Raw genomic sequence first — 14,454 nt, forward strand, 5'->3', positions numbered from 1 at the left:
TTTTGAAAATTGACTGGATGCACTATGCCGTTCCACATAATCAAATTCTCTTACCCCCATTAAAGTTAGTTAGCTGAGAGCTAGCTGGCGTGGCTGTTGGAAGCCGCTTGTGCGCATGCTCTATAGGCCCCACGATGTGGAAGCTATACGGATGATCTGGATAATTTAGTACCCAAGAAGTCAAACTTTTTTTGGCTTCATCTGCAACTGAGAAACTTGTGGGAATGAGCAGGACCCCATTTCTGACACTATATCCGGTTTCTCCTTTATACATCCATGGGCAAAGTACCCAAATCCACCTATTTAACTCAGGCAGCATCTGCTGTGTTCCATCGCTGAGGCAGAACACGCAAATGCTTTCAGGCATGCGGCAGCTTCCAGCCAGGGCTCAAGGACTCGATGATGGGGTGGTGCCAACGTTGAGCCAAAATCTATTTATACATGTAATTTGACTGTGACACTCCACATTGCAGGAGAACTGCTGGACATCCAACCTGCCAGGGCACAGATAAACAAATCCAACCCTGTTAGCACTTTGAAGGGCCCTCTGAAGACGTGTGGTGCTGTTTGTATGGCACTCTGGCTATTAGCCACACAAAGCAGTTACAAGGGAGGGCTGGCCACTGTTATATCATGGAGGACGTACAAACAGGCAGCAAGGGTCAGTAGGAGCAGAATAGTTAATGCCATGCAACATGGTCAGGTACTTTCCTCTGAGTGGACGAAATCACACAGACACAACAGTTTAATTTTAACTTTTCTTTATTAAGGCTTCAACATTATTCTTATAGCGATCACTGGTGTACAGTGATATAAATAAGTATAAGGGCACATTTTTCACTGATTTTGTCTACGTGGTTAAAGTGCTGACGCTCAGCCCTTTTTTTAGGACAATGCCGCAGAAAATCTGAAAGGTACTGAAAAGGCTCTTTCTGCCTGAACAATGGAAGTTTCTTGACGGGCCAAGTCATTCACCTGATTTCAATCCAATGGATCATGCAGTTGCAAAGACCAAACTGAGGGCAAAAAAGGGCCAGATACAAAGCAGAATGTAACAGCGGCTGCAGTACAGGCCTGGCAAAGGCTCACATGGCTCACGTGTCTGACAGTCTGTGTGGTTTCTGCTTACTGGAAACGATCAGCAGTTTTTTATTGTATAAAAATGAGTCAATTCTGGTGACAACTGACACAGTCTTGATTTCAACCCATTAATATCAAGGTCTGATCTGTGTGGGAGGACGGGGGAGATGGGTATTTTTGTACATTTAAAAATATATATATATATATATATATATTTTAATTGTGTCTGTAGAAAATTGTCACATACTGCACATAGAGGCTGTGGGTTATCCATTTGCCAAGTTTAATCCAGTTTGTTTTCGGGGGGGGGTTACATACATTGAAACTAGATACAATTCGTACATTTTTTTTTTTCTGATTTGGATGTATCCACACTCACATTAAAGCTGAAAGTCAGCACTTTAATCATTCAGTTGTTGTTCCATTTTAAATCTAATATACTACAGAACAACCACAATAAAACATTTATTAAGCTTCTAATACAATAGAAACGGAACTGTAAAATATAGGCCCGATCCATCCTGTAGCCCCCCTGTAGGAAGCAATCTGCTAAGTCTCGTACATCTGTGAATAATTCTCTGGTGCACACGCAGGGAAGAGATTTATGTTTCCAATTTGTTCAGAATAAACAGAAGAAGAACTGTAGCAGGAAAGAGCACCAGCTGCGAAGAGAGAGAGACTTCATCGACTGTGTAAATCCAAGAAAGGAGCCGTCAGAGTGGCACCCACACTGATTGACAGGTGATCTCTGGCTACCGGGAGCAGTGAAGAAACACCACAGCAGTGAATGATTCGCACCACAGATGGTGACAACAGGAAAAAAAAGGAGCTCTATTACAGTATCACCATGGCAAGAACACACAGACTCATTCATTTTACATGTCTGAGCTTACAAATGGCCTGAAAATTGAGTGACTATGTTCTTTGTTTGGAAAGTACATATTTGATACAGGATATTTATTGAACACCGTGAAACTGTTACCTTTAGCACCCAAAATAGAAAAAAAGCTTTTTTAAAAGTGCATTAATCTACACAAATCAATGAGGGGAGCACTAATTATCTCTCCTCAGGCCTGTCCGCCCTCTCTCTGATGGGAGGCTGTGGAGGGCAGCAGCCGATGCAGCTCCTCCACCTCTGCCAGGCTCATGTTTCAGCGCGGTGTTTACCCTTGCACTTTCTGCCCTGACAAACGAGAACAAATCACAGGCCAAGAGTGCATTAGTGGGGTTATTGGGTTATGTGCTGGTAAAATATAAGCCTGACAAAATGCTTTTTTCCTGGAGAATCTCAGAGGTGTCATCCGGCAAAGTGGAAAACAGAGCTCCTGCGATGAAACAATCCCTCTTAGTGCTTCGGGCAAACGTCACAATACACGCTTGGGAACTACGGCACGGTACCCATTTAAATCAGGGGGAATCTCACAGTGTGGCTCCCTACATATTTTCAGTATGAGACCTGAAAGACAAATCCGTCCCAGTGCCACACTGCATATTCAAAATCTGGGTGGAATTACTACTCAAAGATTTCAGTATGCTTCTGAAATTTTCCAGATTACTGTGTGCATTTATCAACTCATCAAATGCTGCAGCCTGGTCAGAGGCCTTCAGATTCAAAATATGACGATCCACTTACCCCTCCAGCATCAGTTTTGGACGTGAAGGGCTCTGCGGGTAAGGTAGCAATATTAGTCATATACTATGTATGGTTAAAATAAAGTTCGCTTACAAACAGTTCACATTTTATGACATATTATGACTTTTGGATTGTAATTAACATCAAACGGTCATGATTTGGTTTAGTTTAGGCTCCAAAACTACTTGGTTAGGTTTAGGAAAGGATCTTACTCTCGGTCTTGTAACTAAAGCTCAATTCCCATTTCAATTTTTTACCCCCACCCCTCATTTTTGAGTGCCCCCTGCCCCTCTCATTACCCTCGGTTTGAAGTGTGCCTGTGAAAAACCTTGCCCTACCCCTCTATGCCAACAAGAATCCCTCGGTGTGAACATGCAAAATGTAGGGGCAGGGCTAAATGGTAGCGGATAGGGGCATATTGGGATCGAGCCTTACATTTCAGTTACATAAGTGATGTAACTCACGTCACAGTTACTTCATGTATGTATGTTAACTTACTCACGTAACATATGTTAAAAACAAACCTCTCTTGTCTCTTGACTACTGACTGGTCTCTGGATGTAAAGTCCACTCCAACCACCCCAACCGTCCCCTGAATCAGACTTCACTCTCTATACTACTGCACTCGAGTGGCACTTCAAGAAGTGATGGTTGAGGGGTACCTATGACGTCAAACTTAGAGGCCACCAGGCTGCCGTATTTGCCGTGTTAGGAGTGACAACAGGCTGGCAATGCACATGAAAATGAAGAGCCTATTCACAGCTAAAAAGGCATTATGTAATCTTACAGGGTTGGTTAAGGTCCAGGAACATTTCAAGAAACAAACAAAAATAATGTTTTTCGGGAGGGGTGTGAAATGCTTTTTTGTTAATTAATCCAAATTTTACACTGCCAGCAGGAGTCCAAAGTCATAGTTTGATTGACTTCTGATGTACATCGAATATCATTCTCTGTAAGTGTGGCAAACTGGAGTCATTTCTTAAAGAGGCTATAACTGCCCCAAACATCTGCACACTGATGTACAGTGCACATTTTATGGGATAGAACTGGGACCCAGTTGCAGTGTCACCATGTGATCCAGTTTTAGAAACGTATTCGGGCTGTTGGAGGTTGATTAAAGCAAAAGTCCTGCATGCTTTATCTGACTTTTTGGTCGCTTGGGAGAGGCAGAAACAGGCTGCAAACACAACATTGCCCTAATAGTACCATATCAAGTTAATGGAGCAAATGTATCAAACAGTTGCTTGCAAACTTCGCTGTAACCACAAGACTTCAGGAGCCACTGCTCCAGGCTAAGAAGTGGTGATTAAAATGGAACTTTACAGGTGCAGGTAGACTAGTCATGTTACCTTGAGACAGAGCGAGGCTAGCTGTGCCCCCCTGCTTCCAGTCTTTATGCTAAGCTGAGATAACAGACGCCTGGTTCCGAGATTAAAAGCAACAATCGTGGTTGCTTGATCATCTCATCTACTGTATTTGTTGGCAAGGAAGCAACAAGTCTATTTCCCAGAATGTTGAGTAAACAAATGCTTTAGATGATGTTTGAACATGTGCATATTATCCAACATTAAAATAATGATTAAAAAATATGTCACAAGTAACATTTAAACCACAATACACCTTTTTGTGTCAAATGTTACAGTGATCACAAGTGTTGGCAGCGAGCACTGCCAATAGCTGTAAGATTAAGTCCTAACACCGACATCAGCTTGGCAGCGATTCGCTCATCTCTTTAAACACACACACACACAAACACACTCATACACACACCTCAAACCTCCTTTCTCTTTCATTTTTTTCAGCCACAAATCCGACTATAGAACCGCTGCTGTCTCCTTCATGAGACCTTCAGGAGACCTTCTTGGCAGATACCTGCGGCTGGATGTTGCTGGATGTAACACATGAGAGGACGCAGCCATTTGCAGGAGGGCCAGATGTATGGCTGAGAGAAGAGATTATGACAAGGCCCTTCACGGAAGGCAGACAGGTCTGATAATCTCACGTTGTGCTTGTGCCACCTTCTGAACGGCCTTGGTTAACAAAAGAGAAAGGGAGGAAGAGAGACAAACGATGGCAGAAATTACAATGACAACTTTAGCATCAAATGCAGCAAGCAAAAATAAGTAGGACACCAAGATGTACAGCATTTTAAAGTTCACTTTATTTTAAAGGAATGTCTTTGCAGCCTCCAACACAGAGGAGTAAAGGATGCACACACTATAACCGAAGCTCCCTCTTGGCTAATTGGGGTGATTGATGCTGTGCACTAACTTCTAGCATCCAAGGTTCCATTAAAACAAAATGCAGGAATCAAGATAACAGCACAGAGGGCCTAAATAAAAGTGGCAGCTTTAAAATTGGAGCAGATATAAGTCCCAGTTCTCACTTAATTCCTAAAATGGACAATTTGAGATAGACTCTATTTTCAAGGTTTCTCTATGTTTATATTTTTTAAGAGTTTGGCTTCATTAGTGACAAAGAATTATCATGGTTTTGAGTGACAAGGATGTATAAGTAATCACTTCACCATGACCACTGAAATTAAGTACAGTTGATTGTTGGTTCCGACACGTGGAACAACTCCAGCCACTCATACCACACATCTGTCCCACCTTCAGTCTGTAACCACAGCACTGTCAGGTATGTCAATGTGTCCCAACCTGGGGACAGGGTCCTCAGAGTGTTAAAATATCAATCTGAGGAGGTCACACCATTTCTGTACACGTTTTCAAGCTTTTCTTTCATTTCTATATCTTTATTGACAATTCAAATACATCAAGCTCGGAGAGGAATGTCACTCTTTGTATTGATCAGTAAATAGGAAAACGTTGCCTGTGATGGGACACAAGCTCGTCTACCAAGCTGACCACACTGTCCACACTCTCACTTTTTATCACACATAATTTCAATGTGAAAAAACAAGGAACTAAACATTAACAGACACACAAAGTCCATCAGAATTACAGAATCCAACTGAGGACTTTATGCATAACTCATTTCACGAGTGGACTTTAGGTTGAATGGGAACACAAGTCAAGAGATACATTTAAATCCCACCTGGTATTAAAAGTATACACTCTTCATTCTACATGAGCATATTGGCTCCTCACCCCCCCCTGTTTCATTATGACAAGTTGTCCCACAGGTAAACACATGCACACCCTCTAATAGTCACCTGTCATTCCTGCAGTGCAGTCATTCATGCTTGTCATTGAGGAGTCATGTGATTACTGATTAGCCCCTTCTCTGTTTGAAGGTGTGTAAATATTAATTCCAGTAACTAAAAAACAGACATCGGTTGCGTCAATAGTCTCAAACAAAGACAGCATCTGTCCTGTTTTCTACCATCGCCAATCTAATCATTTATAACATGATGCAAACAGGCTTTGTCATAAAGAATACATTGTCTCTGTGCGCTCTAAAATACAGCTAACCACCAAGTTCTTATAGGTAACTTCTTTCTGAGAATTTTGTAGGAATCAATGGTTAACTATGACAGGATTAAAGCACAACCTGTGATGATCTAAAGTGGAGTTGTTCTGTGTGAGAATATGTGCACTTCTTCCACTGCTGCCTCCTGACACAATAGCCCGCTACATGCACAGGGGTCTGGTTTAATGACCGTCGAAGGAACGCCCACTTTGGTCCAGCCGGAAATATCTCAAAGACTTTTTTATCGATTGCCATGAAATTGTGCACAGACATAAACAGTCCCCAGACGATTAATCCTACTGACATTTTTCTCCGATGCCACCATGAGTTTGAACTTCCTGTTTCTTGGTGAAATATCTCAGCAACTGGTTGGATTGTTGTGAAATGACATCCATGCCCTTTTGGAAGTTACCCCCCGACCTTTCATCTGACTAATCAGCACAAAATTATAATGGTTCAAGTCTTGATTTATGATCAATTGTCTGCAAAACAAATGATGTTCCACCAATCCTCAGCTTAACATTGCATTTAGTGCCAAGAAACAAATATTAGCATGCTAACAAGCACAAAGACATTTGACAGATAAGGTTTTGTATACTATGTATACTATAGAAAGTGTTGGCTGTGTTAGATCTATCTAGCCTGTTTCACAAAGATAGGGCTCTACTAGTTTTGGATGAACCATCTAACACCGTCTATTACTGCTTTCACTAATCAGATCAACAGAAGGAGAGCGCCACCACTTAGCCTTTTGTTAAATCAAAATCTCTCTGAAGCCAGTTGAGAGGAGAGCAAAAACATATTTTTCATCGACAGAAGCCTTTAGAGCTATTCTTTGTTCTTCTTTCAATCAAATAAACTCAGTTCTGATATAACTGATGCTATTGCAGCTACGCTAACCCCTTGAAATGTCGCCAAAGTTGTTTTTAAATAGTCGCTTCTCTCACTGGTCGTCACACCTAAACCAAGACCGGCAGCTCCTCATGGGACGCTGATTTCTTCAACGCCCGTGTGATCAACCACGAATGCAATTTAATTTTAGTCTTAATTTACCCAGAATTCCTTGCAAATTAGCCCTACTCAAGATAGTCTTTCAGATATTTAGATTTGAAGTCTGACTATTAGTTTGATTGAAGCCATTGTCAAAGTCTTTCTTGTATCGTGAAACCTGCGCTAGGGAATAAAGGTGCGTAATCCAGTAATCCAGCATAAGTGTTCCTTGACTGGCCTTGAACAATACCAATGAAGTTAATGTTGACTCACTGGTACTCAGATCCATCATTAATTTCAATAGCTGCAGCTCTGTTTTTTTTCCTTTTAATGACGCATTTGGGGAAACTGCAGACAAGCAATATTTGCAACAAGAAGTAACAGTTTATTGGAAATGTGGCACCAAGTAAGATTTAGTGAACAAGGTTCATTTCTTTGTCATTCTATGACGTAGGGTTGTAAAGTGAAATACAAGTTGTATTTCTTTTATGCTACAACTAGAACAGCAAATATGGCGGAGAGACTGTGGCTGGGTGGGTGTCGTCTGTTAGTATCCTTTGGGCTCTGTGCAGACATCTCACTTCACCGATATCACTGGTGCTCTGTAGATGGTGCCAGTGATGTTCTGGGCGCTTTTAATCAACCACCGTGCACAAATCATGCTAGTTTGTGATGCCCAAATCAGAATGCTTTCTATTGCTCCTCTGTAAAAGTTGGCAAGACTTTTGAACTAGAATTAAGCCTTCTTAAAGGTTTAAGATGGCGGCTGACCTGACCTATAATCCAAAAGTGTTAGTAATCAACTTTCTAACAAACTGGACTTTGAAGTTACCTTAAGAGGTAAAGCCTTTTCTGTGCATTTTCTTTTTCTTTTTGTTACCAGGGCGGTGGTGTGTGGAGACTTAAGTTACTAAGGTACTAAGTTATGACAACTTTATCTTCTCATGTTTGTTCATAAAAAGCAAGAATGACATGCTGGTAATAGCCAGTAAAAAGTGACAAAGAAGTGAGAAAATATGCTTTTCAAACTATTTATAGGCTACAGTGCAACATCTGTTGCAAGGCAAAGTGCAGAGGGTGGTTCTGTCACATCAGTCTTATGACAATGTTTTCAGTGATTGTCTAATAATTTTTTCCATGTAACTTCAGTTTTACACACAGCAATTCTAAGCTTCCAAACAAACAGATTCAATGGTCAGAATTGGCGATATGAATAGATACCTTGTTGTGTCTATTCCCAAACATCATATCATTTGTTCTGACATAAGTGATATGCGATATTTATTATTTAATATCATAAGTGTGTCACATGTATATCTATGCATGCATCTGCACGCATACCATACATCAACACAAAACAAAATACGACTATTATGATCTATTATATTACTGCAACAAAGGGTCTTTTGTATTTACACCTGTCAGTTTCATTTGTTGCTTTACATGAGAAGTAAAGGATGTCAGTATTATTCACAGTAACTCTTTCTCCAGTGGCAGCAGAGACATCCTTTCTGGCGTCCACATTGTGAAGGATTTCCGTTTCTAAGGATTACTCGGTACACAAAGACTTTACACTGCAAATCCAGCAGTTAATAAATGTGAAGAAATTGGTATATAACATGAAACTAAAGACCTGAAGTTAACTGAAAAGGACAGAAACAAAACAGCAAGAACAAATTGTTGCATAAACAATGTCTTTTATATCTCAGCTTGAACAACACAGAGGGATAATACAGATACAGTACGCTGTATAAAAAGCTGTCACTCAACTATTGTCTGTCGTGGCCCTCGCACTTCCTTCTGTTATCTCTCTTGTGTTTCCCTTTCCCCTCCGTCTCATGGTTCCCCATCTGCCTGTCTATGTGGGCGTGGCTTCCTTCCTCCACACTCTTGGCACCTGCCCAGCCTTCACATCTGCCCTTCTTCAACTCATTGGTATATCGACTCTGATTCTCCATACACTAATCTCCAGAGAGTTATCTCAGCTGCAGTGGTCTCTCACTCTGAGCTGCTCTGCAACAACATACTCAGTTATTCCTCATGTTGCCGCACCTACCGTGTTCCTTGTGCTTGTGGGATCACCACCCTCCTCTCCCCGTCTGCCACACCTGCTTGCTCACTAAACTCCCAAACTTGTCCTCAGCCAGAAATGCTCCTCACCCGCATGTTGAGCTCACCAGTTTGTGAGAATTGATTTGTACTTTAGGAGGCTGTTTTTTCATATCCTTAAAGCTGATATGTGCTGATAAGTGTTTTGTAATGCTAGACAATATTCTGCAAATTGCAAACTTGATCACAATATGTGTTCAGGGTCCAGTCGTGCAGGGTGCAGACTTGTTCACAGATTGCGGTTTCATCCACCTTTTTTATGAGTTTTCAACATACGCGCAAAAAACAAAAATGGAAACACTGAAAAAAGGCGGTCGGCGATCCGATCCGTGTGGACCAATGAATCAAACATAAATGCCATATCTGCTAAACGTTATTCACTACACCTGTGTTTGACACGTCAACATGTCTGCAGTGAGAAAGTTCCATTCTCTGTCTTCACCACAATAAGGAGAAATCCCCTGGAGATTACCGAGCTTGATTAGGCTGAAGCCAAAGTGGACTGAGGTCAAAACATATACACACAAACAACTTTTAAAAATGGCCTGGGGAATGCAGCATATAATTAAAGATGAAGCCTGAAAGAGCCACTGGTCCGTCATGTATTGAGTAAATAAACACACGTTTGGACAAGCTGTGAGATTAGTCAACCTCATGGGACCTGTTCGGGAAGAGGAAGTGGTGCATTCACAAGGTTTAAAAACATGGACAAACAATGATTATACCACAGAGAGCTGAATGGAATGGTTTTGTGAAAGGCAGCTCTGTTTGGTTTTCACAATCTCTAAGGCTGAAATTTGGTCGACCTATTATGATTATAAATTATTTTTTTGTATTATTGCTGGTTTTGTTCATTTATTTATTTATTCTTCTTTTTTGAATTTCTACATGGAAACCTGATAATAAAAGTTAAAGTGAACATTCACATTGTTCCTGGCATCAGCACCCAGCACCTTCATCACCATTCCTCAAATTTACACATGAAAAACGCAACATGAGGAAACGTGTCCGTGCTGAACATAATTGCCTGAGGGCCAAACTCTGGATGCTGTTGTGTTGCTCAGCCCGCCGTGCTGTTGACTCTCAAAGCCTGAGTCAGGCTTGTAAACCTCAATTTGTCTCTTTATAAGGATGTTGCTTGCACATCCAATGGGCGTTCTTAAGCAATTCCTCATACCATAAACTTTCTCCGTTCGACTCATTGTTTATCAAGAACAGCTTTAAACATGGCTGCTATTTCAGGCATTTTTTAACCCAAGGCTCTGAATGTCATTGTTCAAGCCAATTATGATTATTCTAGTGTCTATTTATCACCTTCTGCCATTTACTCAGAATATTTTTAGAAGTGAAATACGCATAAACACAACATTATTTCAGCAAAACTATTGGTAGAAAGGATGTGCAAAAATGGTCATTTTTATTTGCATATTACAAGAGTGACAATGCACATAAATCTTTGCTACAAAAACAAAAGCTTACCTCAAGTTTTCATTGACATATCCACATTTTTAAAAAACTATTTAGATCTACACGATTTATGTGAATTACCAGGTTGACACTAAAACAGTGATTGTTACTGAAGGGGAACAGGTTTTGCAGGTATGTCAATGGCTGAAATATGGTAGGAAGTTTCTTAGCCGCTGCAGAGTTATAAATCTGGTTTCTCTGTGGTAGAAAAAGGTATGATTGAATAGCACGAATATTCGTATTGGACAATTTTCAACATGAATATATTATTTCCAGCCCGGAAATGGTGGCTATCTTGGAAAAATGGCAGCCATCTTGATTTTCCATGGCTAATGGACTTTATCAGCAGCCCACGAGGAGTATTTGTGCCAATTTTGGTACTTCTTTCCACCAGTGAAAGACGAAACTACAATTCGCCATGACACTATACAACAGAAAAAGTTCAACATACCCAGGATATGGCTCCACTTTCTGGCTTTACTACACCCTAACAATCACAATCACACTAGGCAGCTAACCAGGTGGTTATCAAATTGATAGGTCAGCCCAGGTTTTCCACGCGTGCGTTCACATAAAAGAGAGGAGGTGATACGACATATGACATATTATATTTTACAAAGGAGGTGCACACTGTTTGGCAAAGAGAAGATGTTGAACTCATTATCCAAGCTAAAAAACGACACAGTTGCAGCTGCCAAATGCAGGAAGGACAGCAGAGAAAAAAATCACGCTGTGAATATGTAAATATAGGCTTATTTTATCACTGCCCGATCATTCTGTAATTACAATTGTGTATGTTGCCTGCATGTGTTCTTATTCTGTGTGTAGGACAATTTTAGTCTTATTCTTTCATCTGCAACCCCGGCGGTGCCAAATGGAGGCTGAGAGCAAATAAAAAATTTATGTAAAAACATAATTCAAAGCGGTACTTTCATATCTTATGGCAAGTGCAAGGCTTTAGTGTTTCAATCCGTCTCTGTTGAGAGATATCGGTGTAAAAAAAGCACAATAAAAAGGCTCTGACATTGCTCGCGGCCAGCAGGGGGAAAAAACAAAATTAAATGAAGGAGACAGCAGGAGGCCCCACAGGAAGACACCTCTCATGGTTCACACACCGAGCTCTCCGGGTTCCATATGAATCATTGCTTACCTTTTTTGCAGAGAATTGATTGGTTAGAAGGTGGTGCTGATACATGTGTTGATCTGTTATCTCCAACATAACCTGCACCGGAGCAGGTGAGGTGTGCAGCATGAGTTACCAAGGCAAAGTACCCCGGTAAGAAGTGAACCAGCGCCGTAGCTCTGAAAAGCCAGAGTTAAGCCTGGAGTTACCTCGCTAACCCCAAATCGTGCTTCATAGTCAGGTGATCACAGATGAGGAGCTGCGTCCTCACAGTTGTATCCTGTCAATTGTGTTGCAGTTGACTGTTAAACAGTTAAAAACCTGCAGACCAAAGGGCAGTGTTGGTTTATGTTGCAGAGCTTGATCTAATGGCCTCTATAAAAGATTACGTGGAAATGGTAGACATTAGTTTTTAACTGTCTCAGTTTCCCATTCTAGCTTAAATCAATGTCTGCTTTTGACTTTATTTTTGCTATAAAATCATCAAACATTGTTGATAAAATAACTAAAATAATTATTCATTCCAGAACAATTAGCATTGATCTGACAGCAGTCAGATCAATGAAAACAAAACACAACAAATCACAAGGATACATAAACTGTCCTCTAAGTATTAGTTGTCTAAGATGTGTGTCAAACTGCACTCATTAGCAAATCTATATCAGCCACGCTTCCCTGGCTGTAAACAAAGCTTTCCACGGTGATGGCAACTTCGTTTGACTGCCGGTTCCGAGTGATCATATCAAAGAGATTGCAGCTGAGGTGCACCTCTCACACTCCTGTTTCTACCTCAAAGACAGCAACTCCTAATGCTTAACTTGCGATATGGCGAGAAATAGGAGAGCCTGCTGAGCACATTGAGTGAAATTTGAGTGTAGTGTCAAAAATGTGAGAACTGAGGCAGTCAAAAAAAGTGGCAGCTTCCAGCATTCACATCAATAATGCATCAAGGGAATAAAACTGTTGAACTAATGTGTGTGAAATGTATTGTAGTAGACAAAGTGGCATAACATAGAAATACTTGAATGTGTACTTAAAGGTGCAATTTGTAGGAAATGGCCAGAATTCAAAGGTCACTCCAAAACTATAGGGGGCAGCATAACTGCTAACAACTGCTCACTATACTCTGCTGTAGCAAGAAGCTCAGTTAGCCGTGGAGCTAAGTGGCCCTATTTTCTGAGGCGAGACTACCTGTACCGCAACCTTGGATGATGGGGGGATCAACGGGGCTCAGCTTGACTGGGCTCAGCCGCGTCCTATTGAATACGGCCAGAGTGGGACTGAAAACAGCCTCTGAGACCAACAGATGCCAGTCTGAAGACAGGGGATACAGTATGGAGGTGATTTACAGCAGCTCTATGACTCTAGGAATGGACAGCCATGGCAGGCAGGGACAGGAGAGGCATGAAGCAGCATAGGAGTGATGGCACGTGTCCACAGGGGAGTTTTTGGATGCGAGGGCTCGCGCTGCTTCCCAGCTTTGCGTGCTACCCTCCAACAACCAGGCCAACTCTCTGTGGACGAACAACACTCGTAGGCTGTCTGTTAGGGTATTTCAAATCAGACCAACATAGCAGCTCGTGAATTGAGGATTTATGTGGACAAAACCACAGGTGATTTGGGAAAGGCAAACCGAGACTGTTTTGGTGAGCTTTATTTGGTATATGTGGAGTTTGAAAGCTCTTTTTTGTCTCGTCTTGGTTTAATGAAAGAAAGAAACTTAAATTCAATTGGTGTATGGATCTATTTTTATGTTTAGTAATGAAAGTAGGTACCTCGAAAACCAAGGAACTGATTGTGGATTTCCGGAAATCCAAACGCACAGAGCGCTCTGCCCTCTACATGCACGGGGAGGAGGTAGAGAGGGTAGAGAGCTTTAAGTTCCTTGGGGTTCACATCTCGGCCGACCTCACCTGGACCACTCACATCTCTCATCAGGTGGGGAAGGCCCAACAGAGACTCTACTTCCTCAGGAAGATAAAGCACGCTCGCCTCCCTCACCAACTGCTGACCAACTTCTATCGGTCAGCGATAGAAAGCCTCCTGACCCACTGCTGCACGGTGTGGTTCTCCAGCTGCACAACACAGGACAGGAAGGACCTCCAGCGGGTGGTGAGGGCAGCGGAGCGTGTCATCGGGACGACACTACCCCCTCTCACAGACATTTACACTGGCCGACTCCAAAAGAAGGCCAGCTGTATTGTGAAGGACCCCACTCACCCCGGACATTACCTGTTCTCCCCCCTGCCCCCTGGGAAGATATATAGATCTATCAGATCTAAAACAGACAGACTGAAGAACAGTTTCTTCCCACAGGCAGTGAAATGTACAACCCCCCCTCCCCTTCACCCCTCACTCTCTAAAGGCTTTCACACCAGTGCAATAAACTCCCACCCTAGAACTGAAGTGCAATGACCCCTCCACTACCACCTCATTTAAATAATTACCTGTGTAAATATCCACTTGAACCTCATGTTATTTATCTTGTTGTATATATTTTAATACTATTTTTTATCTATTTGTTATACTTGTTTATATTTTATATTTATTGTCAAACAAAGAGCTGCCATCCATGTTTCGTTTGTGAGTTTATCCTGTTTACTTATTAGACTAAGTAGTG

Source organism: Pagrus major, chromosome 11, assembly GCF_040436345.1.
Source record: "Pagrus major chromosome 11, Pma_NU_1.0".
In the NCBI taxonomy this organism is placed as follows: domain Eukaryota; kingdom Metazoa; phylum Chordata; class Actinopteri; order Spariformes; family Sparidae; genus Pagrus; species Pagrus major.